Genomic DNA, 6,000 nt, shown 5'->3' on the forward strand with positions numbered 1-6,000 from the left:
GCAGTCCATATCTTACTATACAATGTTACTTTTGCTAACTGTTGAGTGCTTAAAGGTGACCTATACATTTTTTAGGTGTATATCTTTTGGATCTCAGTAGTTGGTGGAAAATTATACCTCGTATGCTTCGTAAATTTGTCTGAATTGTCATTTTTTATTAGTACGTGTAACTAAACATCAAAAGTATTGTTGAGCACAAAAAAAAAACGTAAAAAAAGGTAAACTGTGTTGTCCCAAGTTTGCTTTTAGAGCAAATATAGTATAGACTAAATGTTAAGAAAATCATCTCAGGGAAAATAACAAACCATTGTTATTTAAACAAGGTCAATTATTTTGTTTACCTTTATTTAAATTTTTTTGACAATTTATTAGACAAAAGTCGTAAACATGATAGTTGTAGACTGACTAAAACAAGTTAGAGCATGTCATTTCAAACTGATTGTTTCAGTATTTACCTAAAGTTTTGATAAATCTGCATAGATATTAAAACTGCGAAACGAGATCTCAGAGCAGATCTTCGGAATCTTTACAGAATTTTTATTTTCGTCATTAGGCAAGGCTCAATGCAACATTTCTGGATGCTAACTTGTACTATGAACAGTAGCAGAGTAAAAGATATCCTGCCCATTATCAGTCCAAACTTTTCTTATTATGTTTGCATTAAAATATCTACCAGAACAAGACATTAATAAAGGAACCAACAGACATAGCCTACTCTGCCTCAGTGTTAGACTTATCTATCTGATTGGACAAAAGCTGACATGTCAGAACCAAAAAATGACAAACGAGACGATTTTAATTTTGATTTTATCAGTTTCTCCAACTTTAGTCGCAATAAAACAACTTCATCTACATACGATATTTACATTTTGTTAACTCATTCGAGCTTGTACTAAGATTTTGTAAAACGTCATCAGCGTAGACAGAGCAGAAAGTTGATGAACCAGTATCCAAGTATGAAGTATCCAAGATAGCTTAATATGTAAAGTTGTAATGTGTTAATTTAAATATTCAAGAATGTTTTAAGACTAACAGATGAAAAAATGCATTTTTTAATCAGGCCAAATCTCTTATCTTCCACCAAAGTTTTGTTTGGTTTCATGTTGCGTATGATCAGCTTATATGTTTCTATGTATTGTTCATGTTGATTTGTGGACTTGTTGTGTAGTGTTTCGTTTTTGTTGTCTTCTTTTCCTGATATGGCAGTGTCAGGTTAATTTCAACTTTCTTTTCAATAATTGATTAGATAGATTCAAATAATTACAATAATTTTCTAATTTTGCACATTATTAAATGATGCACTTTGCAATTCCTTTGATGATTTGCATGTTTCCGAAACAATCTCATCCTTTGACATTATAGAAATAAATTCAAATTGCTTAGAAATTCCGGGTTCTAACTAATTATTCTTGGATTTATTTTAAAACTGTTGACAAACAATGCAATGTATAAACATATTAAAAGAAACGCATGATAACATTATATGAATTATTTCCTTCTTCATATGTGTTATGTAATACTTTGAATGCACTCGTATTTAAATTGTCCTGTCGACGGTAATTACAAATTTATATTGGCATATCAAAGTGAGAAACCTCAGCAAAAGACATTTGTATTGGAAACAAACATAAAAAAGGCTCAGTTGAAATTGGGCCCATTTAATTTTTTGTTTTATAGTATTGTGACCGTGCAAAAGATAACAAGAGTGAAAATAAAAGGAAAACTGAATATTCTTATAATCCAAAGTCAAGTTATTATCCAAATCAATGCTTACATCCAGAATATCATTTATTCCAATGTGTGTTTCTGCACGACCTTATAACTCAATTTATAAATAGCCGGTATATATGCAAATATTTATAATAGATGTAGTAACTACCGCATTGCACGCAATGCCACCATTTCGTCTATTCAACAATCATCTGTGATGTTTGAATCAAATTGGGTTGAAGGCTATATCTTTCATACAACTACTGTGATAAATCACTCCGATTTTGAACTTTTTTTGACATCTTGAGCTTACCCTTTTGTTTTCGATCATCGAATAGCAATACATGTGACCGTATTACAATGGAGAACATCCTAGGCCAGAATTGATTTTCAACCGTTTCAATACTATTTCCTAAAGTTTTTCTCAACCCATTTATTAAATTCTGCTTCATCTTTTTAATGTTATTTCATTTCTTTATTTAATATTCTAATTTTGCAGTAAACATACTATTTCTTATTGTAATATATACACACAGACATACTCGATCGACAAGGAATCATCTTTTTCTGGAGATGAAATGCAATTTGGTAAACAATCTGTATAAGCATATCTTTTACCATTTTGCATTGAACTCGAATATAGTGTAAATTCACATTGCGATAAGACGTGTCACGGTACTTGTCTATCCCATATTCATGTATTTGGTTATTTTTTATTCTCGTGGAATTTTGTCTGATGCTTGGTCGGTTTCTGTGTGTGTTACATTTCAGTGTTGTGTCGTTGTTCTCCTCTTATGTTTAATGCGTTTCCCTTGGTTTTAGTTTGTTACCCCTATTTTGTTTTTGTCCCTGGATATATGAGTTTGAACAGCGGTATAATACTGTTGCCTTTATTTATATACAGGGTTACAAGACTCCATCATATCGTGTTGACATGTTCATTTAGGAAAATATGTCATTTATGTTATCCCTGTTTTGAACAATGTGATATACATTGCGTTAATGGTATCTAGTTTATCAAACGTTGTTTTGAATTGGTTTTACGAAGGATCAATAATTTGTCTCAACAACTTCTGACCTTACCACGTAGTTATTTATGATTATTACGTATCAATAATTTACGTATATAGGTCGTATAACAAATAAACAATCACGTTTAATGTTCAAATCATAAAAATGTAAGCCCGAAGGTGTTACGAATCAATATGTGTCATGTTAGTGAGTGATCAATTTATTTCAAGGGCAATATTTTCAAAATAATTTCCGATTCTCATCCATAGTTGAACTGTTTTAAAATATTTTTTTTCCCCATTAAATGCACAAATGTAATCAAGAGAGATAAAGAAAAAAGCAAAAAAGAGGCCAAAAAAAACCGCACATTGTTTAAAGCGTGTATTAAATTCTGTATACACACAATATGTGCGATGACTTCCGGACAGTCGATACACTGCACAGTGTGACCTATATTCCATGCACTGAGATTCACGTTTTCTTGTGAAGTGATCAATGATATAAAAGAACGTGACACCTTATTTTTGCAAGTAGAACAGCAAAGTGTTAACTTTTCTGGATGGTATCCTTACATCTTTGACAATGGCGTCACATTTATCTTAAACGTTCAGTGACCTACACATGTTTACATTGCCTTATACAGGAGCATGCTTCGTAAATAGAATTAAAAAAAATGACTCATTACACAGACATATTTAAAGGAAGCTTTTTGTAAACTGTACCATAAAAAGATATTAATTTTGACACCCACTGACAAACATCCATTTATATAAATTGATCGATGTAGCGTTCATAACAGTTCTTCGTTTATTTTATAAATCATCTTACATTTTCACCCCAAAAAAAATAATCCGTTCAGAATTTGTTTTTTATCTTCTCAGAAATGTTGTAAAACATGCATTGCACATGAACCCACAAATTAATGTAAGCGGAAGAGTTATAACACGACATACTTCATGTATTTTACATCCCAAGGAATGAAATATTTTCCTTAAAATAACAAACCTAACTGTGATATACTATTTATTTAAATTAATATTTGACATAGTTCTAAACTAAATCAATTTAAAACAAAGGAAAGCAAGAGCATATTGAACAGCATTGTATGAATTTCAAAATCGTAGCAAGAACATAAACGCCTACAACCAATGTTAAGGTAAATTATTTAAAAACCATGATCATATTGTAATATTTCATTTAAAACATTAACTTCTCTCGTATTCTCAATTCCAACGATGAATAGTTTCTCTACATGCATTAATATAGATATTAGATTTGCATTGTTATATAAAAAGGTAATATCTGACAAATTTATATGACCTAACTTCCCAAACTATTCAAACTACAAAAAATGATAACGATACATTTTAAACCTCTAAAACTCAATATCTTTAGTAGTTCATGTTATTAAAAAATAAACACACATCGAGATACACACAAAGACCGCCGACAGTCATTTTACCCGATATTAACATAGACGTACAAGAGTAAAATGTCGATTTCCCCCTTTGTCTACCGTATGGTGGGTCATGTTTGCGGGTGGAAAATTTGCGATTTAGTTTAAGTATGTGAAATATTTTGGCGGTTATTATTTGTGGCGGATTCAAAACTTTGATCAATACCTTTGCGTGCATACTTTTAAATTGGCGGAATTTATTTTGGCGATTTTTGATTTTGAAAATTTACACCCTATATACGCTATATGGAATCTTATTTCTAAAAATAGATTTAAAAGATATGTTTAATCTTGTAAGACTAATATTTTCGTGAAGAAGAGCCAGGAAACGGTTCCAAATTCAGTTTATACAATAGTTAGGTTAATTGTGAACAGAAAATTTCTCCTCAATATACATGTAACATATACACGGAATAATACAACATATATATCATTTCAAGTAGATTAACTACATTGATATCCATGAATATCATTTGTTTAGTCTTAAAAGAAGTGAATATCTTCTTTTGTCGAAGTATTTTCATTTTTCAAAATTTAACATTGTATTTTTTAAAGAAGTAAAGTTGTAGTCATGAGCACTCGACACTTTTAAGTCACAATACAAATGCAAAGTAGACAAAAGAGAGACTTGTCAGAATATGCATAACATGCAAGTGTATCTAGAAAAATCTTTATATAGAAATAACAAACACACCCTGAATAATTTAAAACACAATACTTTACACATTATAAAGTGCTATGATCGCAATTTCTTTATATTTAATGCAGTTGACATTTATGTATAAGTCTATTTTTTTATTACAATGAAATGTCAAAAGAATTTAACTATCATTTTTGATGGCAATAAAACTCGTTCCTGTGTACATCTTGTTAACCTAAATTGTTTTATGTTCTGAACTGTAATCTTATTTTAATTACCAAAGGGTATTGACTGCGGAAGTTTCTGCAGGACAGTTAACTAGTTGGTGTTATGTTTTTTACCGATTCATAGAATATTCGTTATTAAGAAAGTTTGATTTTTTTTATTCAATTAATTATAACATGAGCATGGTTTTTCGATAGTTTTTGACTAATACATTATGTCACCTATGCTATATTTGTTTTGAATTCAAGTTCTTTAAACTATATGTACGTTGTAAAAAATAGTTGCATGTGGGTCAGAGAAATAATTTGACCATACCAAAATTACAATTACAAAAATCAAAATACTTGCTCAATGTGCTATTAAACATGTTAAAGGTTATTTAAAAAAAAAATAAAGAAAAAAGGTTCCAACAACGCTCAGGATAAAATTCGAATATCACGGCCCAGGCAATGTGTAAGTTTCCAACAATCTATGGATTCCATGAATTACGTCTTAAACATAACAAAAATGGTCATTGTCGTTTTTTTTTATGAATATATTTATTTTGCAACCCGGACTAATCTAGAAAGGGTGTTTCTGTTGGTGTATTTTTTTTATATTTGATAGTTTTGTATCTTTATAATCTTCAAATTCTTTTAAAATAAACGTATCTCAATCGAGGCCATTTAAAAAATAAATTACACAAAAAATTGCTGCATTCTTTCAAAGGATAAGAAATGTTAGTACTTTCAAACAAGGTGAAGAACTTAATAGCATATTTTTTCTGATATTCTCTTGCTGTAATGACAAATAATAAATCTTAAACTATAAAAAGTACATAAATTCTATGGCGGTTAATAATTTCCATTCAAATAAGGTAAAAAATTGCATTCTTTTTTTTTTATCAAAAACAAAAGTTTTTGCAAATTTATCCTTCAAATATTCACATTTGATGCAAAATAATTTAATAAAAGGTATT

Source organism: Mytilus trossulus, chromosome 13, assembly GCF_036588685.1.
Source record: "Mytilus trossulus isolate FHL-02 chromosome 13, PNRI_Mtr1.1.1.hap1, whole genome shotgun sequence".
NCBI classification, from domain to species: Eukaryota; Metazoa; Mollusca; class Bivalvia; order Mytilida; family Mytilidae; genus Mytilus; species Mytilus trossulus.